General features: G+C 38.0%; 2 long non-coding RNA genes and 1 pseudogene across 2 annotated transcripts in view; 1 reads left to right on the top strand and 2 right to left on the bottom strand.

Moving 5' to 3' along the window:
* LOC145720622 (uncharacterized) overlaps positions 1-14,196 on the bottom strand; it is a 324,122-nt gene that overhangs the window by 75,349 nt on the left and 234,577 nt on the right. The gene's annotated exons all lie outside the window — the stretch shown is intronic.
* Positions 1-14,196, top strand: part of LOC145720623 (uncharacterized) — a 134,249-nt gene that overhangs the window by 31,783 nt on the left and 88,270 nt on the right. The gene's annotated exons all lie outside the window — the stretch shown is intronic.
* On the bottom strand, positions 1,067-2,946 carry LOC102733757 (hsc70-interacting protein pseudogene; annotated as a pseudogene).

The following is a 14,196-nucleotide window of genomic DNA, read 5'->3' as shown; positions in this document are numbered from 1 at the left end:
TTAACTAGAATTAATTCACATCAAAATTGTGCTGAAATCTTTATACATACTATCTCATTTAACCTGTTTAAGACTTCTATAACATGGATATTATTATCTTGGTGATTCCCCAGGGAACCCATTCTGATTCCTCCAGCATGAGAAAAACTTAAAGTTCCAGGATCAGAGTACGGTTTGTTGGAGGAGCTAAGCATTCAGACCCAGGTATACTTGTTTCTAAAGCTAATATTATAAAATACATTTTATGGTGCTTCTATCGATGGAGTAGTTCAGCGCATGGGGAGAATGTGCTGGGAACAATGGATGGTTTAAGTTAGCCAGATGATAGAGAATAGAGCGGAATAGTGGAAGTCAAGGCTGGCGGCTATGCTGGAGACAGTATTTGAATAGCTTTAAATGTAATAGTGAAGATTCAATATGTAATTGAAAAAGAAATAAAAAAATTATGGAGGATTCTTATCAATATACAAGCTATGGCTTAGAAACAGTAGAAGAGATGAATTAAGGAATGGAGAAAGAAAAAGCAGGAGATGATCAAGAGGCTATTTTAACATTCTGGTATGGATTACAATTGGGGCGCTGATCATGGGAATGCTACATAGTGAGTCTTGTCTAGGAATGTTAAAGTTCTCACATATCATTTATTAGGCAGTGTGTTCAAGAAATTGTTAATATGCCATTTTAAGGCAACCCTCCTGTATTATCAGGAAGGCACCAAAATTATACCACAATCAGAATTCTGGGTTTGCAGAGTTCTTCCTGAGCTAGACCTTTGCCATATTCTCCCTACTTATAGCTTATCTCTTGTTTCTTCTTGCTTTCTTTAAATCCATTTTGGATTTTGGCACCTTTAGTTTTCCTGGACTTTGACCTCTTTGTTGTAAAATGTAGAGGCTCTTATTCAGATATGGTGAGGTCAACAGATCAAGCAAAGATTTCCATTGGAAAGATAGTTTGTTTTTTTTTTGTGTGTGGAAATAATGCAAAACATTTATTTTCTATATCAGACAAGAACTCAGCTAAGTAATCCAATTCTGCAGCATTATAAAAATTATCCCTTCACCACAGTGTAAGATTTAAATGCATCTGCACACGGGTGCACACTACATAAAAGGAATAAAGTTGCTGCTGCCCTGCCAAGCACTTCCAGTCCCTACCCAGGTCCTACTGCAATACTGGTGGTCACAATGGTTTTATCCAAATAAATTGTATTTAAAAAATAAAGCATTTAAAAAGATAAGTCAAAATGCCTCAGAAACCATATCTCCAACTCAAACTTCATCTATTTAAATGTTATATTTGCCTCCCACTAATAAACCTTTATTTCACTCAAACTGAGCAATAAATCTTCCACACTGAAGTATCTTCCTTGCCCAATTAATCCAAAGGAAAAAAATTGAAATGATTAGTAAAGAAAGATGTAGAGACTAACATACCCTTTTAATATGTTTTAAAATATTTTTAAGGTTTAAAGTGTTTAAAGTTTGTAATTCCTAGTAGAAAAACATTATCTGAATGAATACCCTAATGGCAAACCACTGTAGAATGTTTCAGTTGCATGTGGGGCAGAGGGGTAGGGATTCTCTTCACAGCACCCCAGCTTTCTTCATGAGAAGGTCAGAGGTACACTGGTTTGTATTACTGTGGCATCCATTAGGTGATCGAAGTTACTTTTCCTTCAGCAAGGGCTTTATTTGTCAGAAGGGCATTACGCTTGACCTCCAAATTTGGCTGACAATTTACTGATGAGATTCATAACCTTTGGGTTGCTCTGATATTTTGACATATTCGCTGGGTTCTGGACCACATCCTGGAAAGCCACCATAACTTCTGGATCCTGCATGGCTGCAAGAACCTCTGGATCACTAAAAATTTCATTGAGCCCAGACATTCCTACCATTCCAGGCATCCCCCCTGCCATTCCAGGCATTCCTCCAGGAAAATTACCAGGCGTTCCCCCAGGAAAGCCACCTGGGAAAGAGCCATACTGAGCTCCTGATTGTCGTCTGGCTTCTTCCTCCCTCTGGGCTCTCTCATGTTCTTCCCGAGCCTTCTTAACGCTTTCTATTCTTTCTTTGATCTCTCACTCTTCACGTTTTCACTCATACTTTCTCCGATGTTCAGCAATTTTATAGGCCCTCGGTTGATCTTCTTTCAGCATTGCACTAGCATCTTCATCGTAATCCAGTTTATAAGCAAGGGCAAGATCATGTGCTGCTTCTTCCCAATGGCCCAGAAGTCTGTGTGCTTTCCCTTGCACTTATAAGGCTGAGCTGAATCAGGATTTATTTCAATAGCTCTGTCACAGTCTCGAATGGCAGCATTTGACTTCTGTAATTTGATGAAGACACTGGCTCTCTTGGCATACAGAATGGCCAAGTGAGGATTCGGTTTGATGGCATCTGTGAACAAGTCAATGGCTTTCTGTAGTTCACCGTCATTTAGGGCATCAATGGCAACCACTTTTTTATCATTTGCCTGATCCATCATTTCTTCGGTTATCTCTACATTTTCATCTCCCATTTCTTGAGGGGCATCAGTATCTGGTTCAGTCACACCTTCATTGTCAATTTCTAGATCACTTTCCTCACTTGATGGTTCGTCTGTCTTTATGTTTTCCTCCACCTTCTTACTATCTGCTTTTTCTTCCTTGATATTGTCTTCTGATTTAGTTTTATGAGTAGCAGGTGGTATTTTATCCCCCATGCTCTCCATCCACTCCCATAGGAAGAGCATTTCCTCGGTGTGCAGAACGCTTGGATCCTGCTTACACATTTTCATGAAGGCCCTAAGCTCGCTCACTTTGCGAGGGTCCATGGCCAGAGCCAGTGGCAGGCGGCAGGCACGGCTGAGGTTGAGGCCCGATTCCAAGCGTGGGTACTAGCTCAGTGTGATCGTGTGGAAGGGGGAGGCTGCCACGAGACAGAACAGACTAGAACCTCCCCAGCTGCTCGGAAAGATAGTTTGTTACTCACAGCTCCTAAGAGGAAGGGACATATCACACCACACAGGGCCACATGGGAGATCCACCAGTGTTGGTCGGGAGGCAGAAGGAGAAAGGGGAAAATGTGGGCAAGCAGAAGGAGAAAGGGGAAAATGTGTTTTCCACAGGAAGTAATGGGCAAGACCGGGCAAGCAGGTTTAAGATTGGCTTGTTTGAATAATTTGAGTGGGCTCTGGGGTGTAGAGGCTGTTCTTAGGGTGACCAGACAAGGGCCTGTTTCCCAGAGTGCATCAATTCAAACACTGACACCAGTGTCTTTTGCAGCAGAGAAAAAGGTTTTATTGCAGGGCACCAAGCAAGGAGACAGGAGAGGATTTCTCAAATCCACCTCCCTGAAGGGTTAGGTTGGTGTATTTAAGGGTAAGGGGTAGACTGGAGTATGATGACTGGATATAGGGACAAAGGGAGGTGTCCTTTCTGAGCATGTGTATTCAGGAATCATGCCTCTTAATGTGATACATGTTCAGAAAATGGTGCCATAAGCATGATGAAGGGGGAAAGATCTCTAGGTGGGTCATCACAGAGGTTACTTTTGTTCTTTCCTTGTCCCTTCTGCACAGCTGTAAGAATTCTTCCCAGTTGGCTCCAATCTTAGCTAGTCTCATTGGTGGTCAGTCAACTTCTGCAAAATAGGCTCATAAATCAATCAAGTTAGCCAGTTTCATTAGGCTAGAATGATAAAATATTTGTTAACGTGTGTTGGTTTCATTAGTTGTCTGTTTCCTGGCTCTGGGGTGATTAGGGCAGGGGAATACTGGCCCAGAGAGTGAAAGCCAATAAAGGAGGTGGTTGGGGTGTGGGCTCTAGATTGGTTGGTGAACATAGGGAAGGTACACTTGCAGGCCAGTTCTTTACTCTCTCTTGGAATTGGCTGGCCCTGGGAGGGGCAGTCCCTCCAGGGCCTGTGAGACACTGTAGAGGAGAAAAAAATGATTCCTCCTCTACCTTTGTAGGTTCTTGTCTGAGACCCTTCTATAATAAAGGGCAAATTAACAGGAGAAAAGCAAACAGATGTATAATAACATGTATATTATTTCCTCCTATGTACATACGAGGTACACAGGAAAACTGAGTAATAACCTGAATGGCCCAAATCACCACTTTAAATACCATCTCCAACTAAAAACAAAAGATGTTGGGATGGGGGAAGCCAGTTACGGGAGGTTATCAGGCAAACACAGTAAAGAAGGGTATAGTTGCTATGCAGATATAAGTCAGCATCTTATTCAGGAGTTTCTATAGATTTAGGTGTTCTCCTGTTCCTGATACTGAGAGGAAGACGCCCATACAAATGGAGATTTCCCTTGCAAATGCAAACGTCTTTAATAATTTCTATTGGTTTCCAGAGCTTTTCTCATCTGTTTCTTAAAAATAATCAGCCTAGGGGCGCCTGGGTGGCTCAGTCATTGGGCATCTGCCTTCGGCTCAGGTCATGGTCCCAGGGTCCCGGGATGGAGCCCCACATCGGGCTCCCTGCTCAGCGGGAGGCCTGCTTCTCCCTCTCCCACTCCCCCTGCTTGTGTTCCCTCTCTTGCTGTGTCTCTCTCTGTCAAATAAAAAAATAAAATCTTTAAAAAAAATAATAAAAATAATCAGCCTAAAATAGTCTTTATACCAAAGGGACGTGTTTTGGGATGGCATATTCTGTTTCCCTTTAATACCAAGATGTCAAAGTGTCAAATATAGAAACTAGGAAATGTCCTTACACGCTGACCCAGTACTTTTCTTCCTAACTCATAATTGATCCTTCTTTTCTTGACTCAGCTAAGTCAGACTTACTAACAAGTGCTTTTTGAGCTTTCTGGCTTAGTCAAAAGCATTTCTTAATGGGCAGGCGGAGGTAGGGTAAAGTAGATCCAATGAGCAAGGCCTCAGATCAATGTAATGGCTAAATTCTTGGCTTTACAAACATGAAGACTGTGAGAAATACAACTCAGGTATATTTAAAATGGTGTGTCACAATCTGTACATGACACTCATTAGTAGTTAACATACAGAATCAGTGTATGTTCTATACAATCATTTATGCAGTAAAGTAATGTTGTATTAGATGTCAGGAGAATTTAAACTGTTCTCTGTATTGACACTATCTATGTGACTCTGAATAAGTTCCTTTACTTCAGTGGCTTTCAGTTTCCTCTTTTGTAAAGAGAGGACTGGATTAGGTGACCTCTAAAGTCCTTCTAGCTTTAGCATTCTATTACGTTGACACTGAAAAATAAAATCATGGAATACATATAGTACACTATCTATAGGGATTTCTTTTCATTTTTAACTTGATATGCCAACTAGACAGACTCTTTAAGCTTTTGGCTCAAGTATTCTATTACATCCCTCATCCTTCCCGAACTTCAAAAGAAGTGCGATGTTAGGGAATTTATTACACATAACAAAACATGTGTTTATGGTTCAGTATGAGAGAACCCACTGTCCTTCCCCACCCCCAATATTGGATAAAAAACAGCAGCTTAATCAGTGATTGTGAATTCTGAGGTCAGCTTTCCATTTACAAACAGTGAGGCTGAAAGCTATAAACATTGTGACTTCTGCCTGGGGGGAGTTGAATGTTCCAGGAAATGTACATTGCACTGGAAAATCCAGGATTAGTTTTCAATTCCGTAACATGCTGTTTCCACAATTACTCCTCAAGTTAGCAGAATGTCCTCAGGATTTTGGATATTACCATGTCCTGGCAGGACTCAGGAAGCTTCGCTTCCTCAGAGCTGGACACATTGAAATAAAGCTGTCAGGGAGTTAGGAACTTGTTTAACATTACCCTCCCACACTTTTTAAAAAACTTTCTTTAGTTGAAATAAGGTGGGCAAAACAGTCTATTGACTTGTAAAAGCCTAAAAGATATATCTTTAAAAAAAATCACTTTATACATATATTTACATCATGGATGAGGAGAGGCAGGGCTGCTTATTCATACTGGTTGAGTAGCAACCTTCAAATTCATATTATAATTTTAATGGCCAAAACAGTGGAAGGAAAGTAGTTGAGTTTATGAATGGTGGTGATGAGAAGAAATACAAGGAGGGAATACAAAGAAGGCCTAGTTGAATTCTCAAGGGACATCTATTTGATAATGTTTTCTTAACTTGAATTACAGGAAAGCTCAGTAATATTATTTCTTTACTTATAAATTGTTGACAGAATATCTTGAAGGTTAAGTGTTCAGAAATGCAAATTAACAGACTTTTAATAGTGGATGTTTCTTTATGAAAACTCTAGTCCCATATTTTTCAATACCTCTAGGGCAAAGACAATGTTCTAGGGATTACTTGAAGGTAGAGAATAAATTTTCCCATCTTCTTGGAATATCAGTTTTTACTTGAGGATTATTTTAATATTGTTAAAAAGAAAACCACAGGTCCTTGCCCTAGGTCAGCAAACCAGGATTTAGTTGTAGTTTTAACCTCTCCAGGACTGGGATTTAAGCCAATTAATCTGGAATTTTCTGGTCAGAACCAACGAGGTCATCTGTCACATGGACCCTCTCCATGCCCCCCTTACCCCTAAAGGAAGATGAAGTAATCTACCTAAAAAGACCCCCTGCCCTAAGGGAAAGTGACTGGCCTGAAATAACCTTTTCTTTTATTTTGCTAATAACTTCTTGCTCCACCCTCCTTCTTATAAAAACCTTCCATTTTGCACAACTCCCCAGAGCTCCCCTCTGCTTGCTAGATTGGATGCTGCCTGATTGATGAGTTGCTTAAGAAAGTCAATTAGTTCTTCAAATTTACTTGGTTGAATTTTGTTTTTTTAACAATATTAAAATAAACATTATGAAAACAAACAATGCCTATACTTAAAATAAAACATAAAACTTGAATAAAATTTCCAGTGGTGAGAGGCAATTTCTGGTTATACTCCCTTACCCTCTGTAGGTAGTTTAAGTGTCACTGATTTAGATCACCTTTTACTTTAGAGTTTAGGAAATTGTACCATATACAGATGTTAAGTTGCCTTGGCAACCCAGATCTGGAAACTCCAATGCTGTTCATTCATTTGCCCAATAAATCTTAAGCAACCACTCGCCATGTCCAAGACACTTCCTTGGTTTTTCTGTCAGACAGTCTCCACCTTCACAATCCCGTGATGATGGAAACCATGCTGCAGACCTCACAATGTCTCACTTTCACATCCAAAATAAGAAACAAAAATCTGTTTTCCACAAATAACAAGAAAAGTTTGCATCTCATTAGTTCTTATTAGATCATGTGCTTATTACAAAATCAGTCACTCTCTGGAGAATTATAATGCTTTGATTTGCTTATGCCAGGTCAAATGCTGCCTCTCTTACTGGGAGGAAGGAACCCATTCAAAGCGTATGGTCAGAAAATAGGGTACAGGTAGGTTTCCCCTAAAGAAAAGTGGGTTATGATTATGAAAGGCTGAGTGACTAGATATTGACTGGCAAAATAAGAGGTGTGCAGTAATAATACTCCTATGACCAAAATAATGACAATAATTATTATTACTTATAATTCAAGGAGCTTGGTTTTTCATAATATCATTGCAGAGATTGTAATTTAACTGCCTTTGGGCCAAATTTAGCCTGAATAGTGTTCTTAAAAAGTAGGTTTGAATGGCTTTAGAGGTAGTATGCTTCCACAATTCACTCCTTTTTGTCTTCTACCACTAGCAGCTTCATTCATTCACGTTGCTTATGATGACTGACTCCACTGAAGGAATACTCTAGGAACTCTTTGAGAGCATAATTAACTAACCATGATTTTAAGAATGGTTGTTATCCTACAGAAAGAAATATGACACTCTCCGTGCCAAAGTGATTTGCTAATAACCTCTCCCCTACTCCATGACTTTTTATGTATCATGGGTCAATTCTGTTTTGAAGAAAATGAAACCTTTAGCATAAGCAAACAAATGGGCCTATGGGAAGGTCTCAGACTCTGTACCAGAACATTCTCTCATTGCCTATATGTTATTCCTTACCATTTTATTGAGTTACCCAGAAGCCCAGCAGTCTGTCTTTTTTTGCCACATCCCATTGACCTTGAATAAACAGAGACTGTGTCTGGTAGAGCTCACAAGTGGTCTCCTTCACCAAGCAATATTGTTTGGTGTCACATAGAAGATAATCCTACTAGAATGTCAACTCCATATGAGCAGAATGTTTCTTTTGTGTACCATTCTTTCTTCAGCTCCTAGAACAGTACCAGGCACAAAGCAAGTGCTCAATATTTATTAAGATGACTTAATGAGGAATATGTACCTAGTGTATGACACCAGAGTAAAGAGTATAGAGATGGCTTTTCTTCTTTCTTTACTTTCTTTTCTTCTCAATGTGAAAACTTGCCATTGTTGTCTTTCTTGCTTTTTCCTCTCCTGCTACCAGAACTGACCTTTGTCCTTATTCCATAGCACTGATTTCTATTATACATTTGGGCCAGGTTGGGTTAGTCTGGGGAGGTTGGTGTCATTAAAAAGAACTGTGTTCATGTCTAAGGGTAGTGTACCACACTGCAGTCATGACCTTTATTGCAAAATTCTGATATTGAGAGGTACACTAAAACGAAGACCAGAAGTGATCTCTTACACATATTTACAGTTGCCTATGTGTTGAATAATTTTACCATATGTTAAAAAAGGTGTATGTTTATAAAGCTGGGCCTTGTAGATGGACTGGAAGCTGGACTTTTAGATAAAGACTTTATTCTTTCAAATACTTCATTCTTATCTGTATAATCCTGGTGTGGATTTGGGGGTTCAGCAGTTTACACCTCTCTATCTTGGACATTGTGACTGGTCTCTCTACTCTGTATCGTGATGGAACTGTCTTTGTTTTGTGACTCTATTATCAATAACTATCAAATTCTATCAGTAACTCTATCAAATTTAACTAAGTTATTCTATGTTTGGGAGTTCTATCAATCCAAGCCTATGATTGATTGATTGATTGATTGATTTTTTACAACTGACATTTTTAATGCAATGGTTATTTAGTCTGACTATGGTGATTACCTGAGTTGGTAATAAGCTTCTTCCTTTCTTATTAAAGAAATATGAAAAAAACTTAATATAATAGTTGATCTAGACTGAAATCAGAAGTACTTTGTATGAGTTCCTCATTTACAGATAAAGGAACCAAGGTTAAGTGGCAGAAGAAATTCAAACTGGCCTTTCTCATTTTCTAATACAATAATATGGCTAGAGTAGGATATTCATATATGCTTTTAATACTATGAGTCAGTCATTCAATTTTATTTTGGCAATTAACACAAAGTTACTGCTTGTGGAAAATACATTTCCTTCTAAAGATACTATAATGCTTTTTATATTTTAGTAATAACCTTGAAAACAAAGAGGACATATCTTTTAGTTTATTTATAACCACAATGACTAAGTAATGATATTTTAAGGGAAACAAAGATAGAGAAAATTGACCACAAAATTGAATAGAATTCCTTTCTGATAAAACAAAGCCACTTTTTTGGATTAGTGGAAAAATAAGTAACAAAACAGTTTGTATCTCTGGCTAATATATTCTTTTAACTTAAACATGGAATGACTTTCTGTTCCAAAAAGAGTACTAGCACTATGTGGAGGTTCTTACTCTCTTAGCTGTATAGTGAATTATACTCTACAGAAACAAAGTTAGGGCACTGTTTAGATCAATCGTGGATTGTGGATTTAAAATATGGTATAAAATAGCTTTCAAGATACATATTTGTTAATGAATATAACTGATGTTCATAAAACTGACTTTTTAATATATTTTCAAACTAAAACACATTTTTATTCCTTTCTAAAAAACAAAAATTCCTCCTCCAAGTTGAAGCTTCAATTACGTATTTACAAGGAGGAGATATGATCCAGGTTTCTGAGTAATGTGATTTTAAATCCAAATCATAGAAATAAATATGACTACCAGTTAACATTTGACTGAGTTCCCACTAAGTGCAAAGAAATGACCTAGATTTCTGGGCATCTTAGGCTGGTTATTATTTCAAAGGGAATTATTACCCTCTAGTTGAAAATGTTTATTAAAAAAATAGAAACAAATGGGGTCACTTCCATGATGGGTCACCTCTAACTTCAGAATCTGAGTTTGCTTTCAAGCTAATCATGTGTTCTGCCAGCAGTGGCTTGGGTGGGGAGTGAGGAAGGGCTGTGGGTTATGGAAACTGTGGAGATTGTGGGAAGCAAAATGTACAAGAAGGCAAGACAGAGATCCACAAAATTAGAGATGGCAATGACACAAGTTGGTAAAACAGGGGCGATCCCTGCTGGCATGTATGTTTTCTTCCACCAAGCCTTGGTCTGGGCTTTGTGCTCTCAACATTCCCATGCAGCCTTAGATGTCTGTCCCTAACTTTAAGAAAAGGCCTGATTCAAGGGAAATTCTAGATGAGGCTTGATGTTCCAAGTACATTGCTATTACTTTTTGTCCCACCATCCTTCATTTCATGTTGAGTATTTCCTCTGCATGCAAACGTGGTTAAGGAGCCAGATACCAACTAAGCACTAAATGCATGTGACTGCAAATGCTAGTTTATTCAGGTCTGGTTTTAAGTAATGCTTTTTCAACTTGGTATATAAAGACATAACAATTTGAAAAAAGAGTGAAAAGTTTTGTCAATTCTCTTATTGTTTTGAAATATCTAATTGTATTTCATGTTATAGCCCAAATATCTACATGGCTATTTTTGTCTCTTTCCACATTTTTTGGAGTTCGGTATATATAGTTCCAAACTCATAATTGCCTCTTAAGTATTCACTTTAATCATTTAATGTAGAATAGATATTCTCCAATTTCATCATTCACATTTAAGTAATGTAAGCCCTTGTAAGTGCTGATTTAAAATTTCTTTTTTAAATATGGAAACTTATTCCTCTTGCTGAACTTGACCTAGGTTTAAATTTAGCCTAAGATAGAAACTAAGTCCTCAAGGGTTAGTATCTTTTGCAGTTGTTGATATATGTGCCTCAAATTTGATTGTGGACCCAGAAGATCAGACAAATTTGAATGTTAGTAATGGAAAAACATTGAGGTGACATTTATTCAACATTCTCAGCACAGCATAGCCAAGTAGGAAATCCCTTGGTTCTCTTGGGGGAATTTCTCAACTTCCTTTCCTAGTTCACAGAGTTATGAATCAAAGCATAGAAGAATATTTTAACTTGACTCCATCTGTGACCCTTGCCTATGTCCCCAGCTTTCTCTTCACTTAAATTAGGATATCATTTTAAAATTATGTTTGTTGAAGATTATTTTTCTTTCACCAAGAATTACATATAAGCCCTTCTGTTTTAGCTCTGTCATCTGTATTTTCCTCTCAGTATTATCACATTATGATAATGCTCAATAGCGTAGAAGTTGGTATTTGATTGGGGATATGGTGGTTTTGTGTGATTGGCAGAACTACAATTGTGTATTCACCCAGCTCAGCCACATTTCCTCCTAAAAACTTGGGCCTTCACAGAAAGCTATCTCTTCTTTTGGTGTGCTTAATACAGATGTCAAACAAAAAAACAAACAAAAAAAGGGAACATTTCCATATGAACACACAAATGTGTTAATACATAGTCCATAACTTAAAATAGTACTAATATAATAGTTTAAGCCAGAACATAACCAATAATGCAATAGATTTTGGAAAAACAGATAAGTAAGATATACTTTCAATTGAGAAGTCTTTATTGAAAGAATTTTTAACTGGGCATTGAAAAATAAGTAGCATTTCACCAGAAATAGAAGGAATAGAGGGGCACAGTGCATAAAAATATATGGCTTTTTAGGGAATTGAGTAAACTACAGTGAGCCTGAGCATAGATCAGTGATAGGGAGTGGTGTGGTTAAGGGAGAAGAATGGCAGGACAAATTGTGGAAGACTTTGAATGCCATTCTACTGACTTTAACACTTAAACAATGGAAAAAATTTTAAGATTTTGTTACAGAAGTGACATAATTTTTGTTTGTTTGTTTTGATTAATGCATCAGTTATGAAACAGATGGCATATTCCAATCAGGTAATTCAATAGGAGTTTAATAAAGGAATTCTGCAAAAGAATTTGGCAAATGTATGGAAATCAAAGAAATATAGCCTCTAGGCCTTGAAACTGGGGCTGGAGGCAGGGTTTTACCATCTACAACTCTAAATAATAAAATCTGGAGAGAGATCTGTGTAAAGAGCACCACCTGATCGAAGACATCAAGGCAGGTGAAGACCCAGATATTCTGATCCAAAAGGTCTGGGGTGCAGCCTGAGAATGCCTAACAAATTTCCAGGTGATGCCTCTGCTGCTGTTTCTGGAATAGCACTTTGAAAACCACTGTGCTTTGTATACTACAGCCACCTTCCTAACCTTATATTATTTGTGTTTATTTTTCTGGGGTCGTTGTTACCCTTTTAGCATTTTGTTCTCTCATTCATCTATTCTCCTCTGGAAAAAAATGACAAGACAGAAAAACTCATCTCAAAAAAAAGAACAAGAGGCAGTACTGACTGCCAGAGACCTAATCAATACAGATATTAGTGAAATGTTGGAACTAGAGTTCAGAATGATGATTATAAAGATACTAGCTGGGCTTGAAAAAAGCATGGAAGATACTAGAGAATCCCTTTCTGGAGAAATAAAAGAACTAAAATCTAACAAAGTTGAAATCAAAAAGGCTATTAATGAGGTGCAATAAAAAATGGAGGCTCTAACTGCTAGGATAAATGAGGCAGAGAGAGTATTAGTGATATAGAAGACCAAATAGAGGATAAAGAAGCTGAGAAAAAAGAGATAAACAACTACTGGACCACAAGGCCAGAATTCGAGAGATAAGTGATACCATAAGACAAAACAATATTAGAATAATTGGGATCCCAGAAGAAGAAGAAAGAGAGAGAAGAACAGAAGGTATATTAGAGCAAATTATAGCAGAGAACTTCCCTAATTTGGGGAAGGAAACAGGCATCAAAATCCAGGAGGCACAGAGAAACCCCCCTCAAAATCAATAAAAATAGGTCAACACCCTGACATCTAATAGTAACGCTTAACAAGTCTCAGAGACAAAGAGAAAATCCTGAAAGCAGCTTGGAACAAGAGGTCTGTAACCTATAATGGTAGAAATATTAGATTGGCAGCAGACCTATCCACAGAGACCTGGCAGGCCGGAAAGGACTGGCATGATATATTCAGAGCACTAAACAAGAAAAATATGCAGCCAAAAATACTATATCCAGGTAGACTGTCATTGAAAAGAGAAGGAGAGATAAAAAGCTTCCAAGACAAACAAAAACTAAAAGAATTTGCGAACACCAAACCAGCCCTGCAAGAAATATTGAAAGGGGTCCTCTAAGCAAAGAGAGAGCCTAAAAGTAACACAGACCAGAAAGGGATAGAGACAATATACAGTAACAGTTACCTTACAGGCAATACAATGGCAATGAATTCATATCTTTCAATAGTTACCCTGAATGTAAATGGGCTAAATGCCCCAATCAAAAGACGCAGGCTATCAGACTGGATAAAAAAAAAACAAGACCCATCGATATACTGTCTGCAAGAGACTCATTTTAGACCCAAAGACACCTCCAGATTGAAAGTGAGGGGGTGGAAAACTATTTACCATGCTAATGGACATCAAAAGAAAGCTGGGGTGGCAATCCTTATAACAGACAAATTAGATTTTAAACCAAAGACTGTAATAAGGGATGAGGAAGGACACTACATCCTACTAAAGGGTATATCCAATAAGAAGATCTTACAGTTGTAAATATCTATGCCCCTAACATGGGAGCAGCCAATTTATAAGCCAGTTAATAACAAAATCAAAGAAACACATCAACAACAATACAATAATAGTAGGGGACTTTAACATGCCCCTCACTCAAATGGACAGATCATCTAAGCAAAAGATCAACAAGGAAATAAAGGCTTTAAATGACATACTGGACCAAATGGGCTTGGCACAGATATATTCAGAACAGTCCATCCCAAAGCAACAGAATACACATTCTTCTCTAGTGCCCATGGAACATTCTCCAGAATAGATCATATCCTGGGTCACAAATCAGGTCTCAACCGGTACCAAAAGATTAGGATCATTCCCTGCATATTTTCAGACCACAGTGCTTTGAAACTAGAACTCAATCACAAGAGGAAAGTTGGAAAGAACTCAAATACATGGAGGCTAAAGAGCATCCTTCTAAAGAATGAATAGGTCAACCAGGAAA

This window comes from Leptonychotes weddellii, chromosome 3 (assembly GCF_054177405.1).
Source record: "Leptonychotes weddellii isolate Sample4059 chromosome 3, ASM5417740v2, whole genome shotgun sequence".
NCBI classification, from domain to species: domain Eukaryota; kingdom Metazoa; phylum Chordata; class Mammalia; order Carnivora; family Phocidae; genus Leptonychotes; species Leptonychotes weddellii.
The sequence above is the reverse complement of the archived record's forward strand: the minus strand, read 5'-3'. Positions and strand labels throughout refer to the sequence as shown.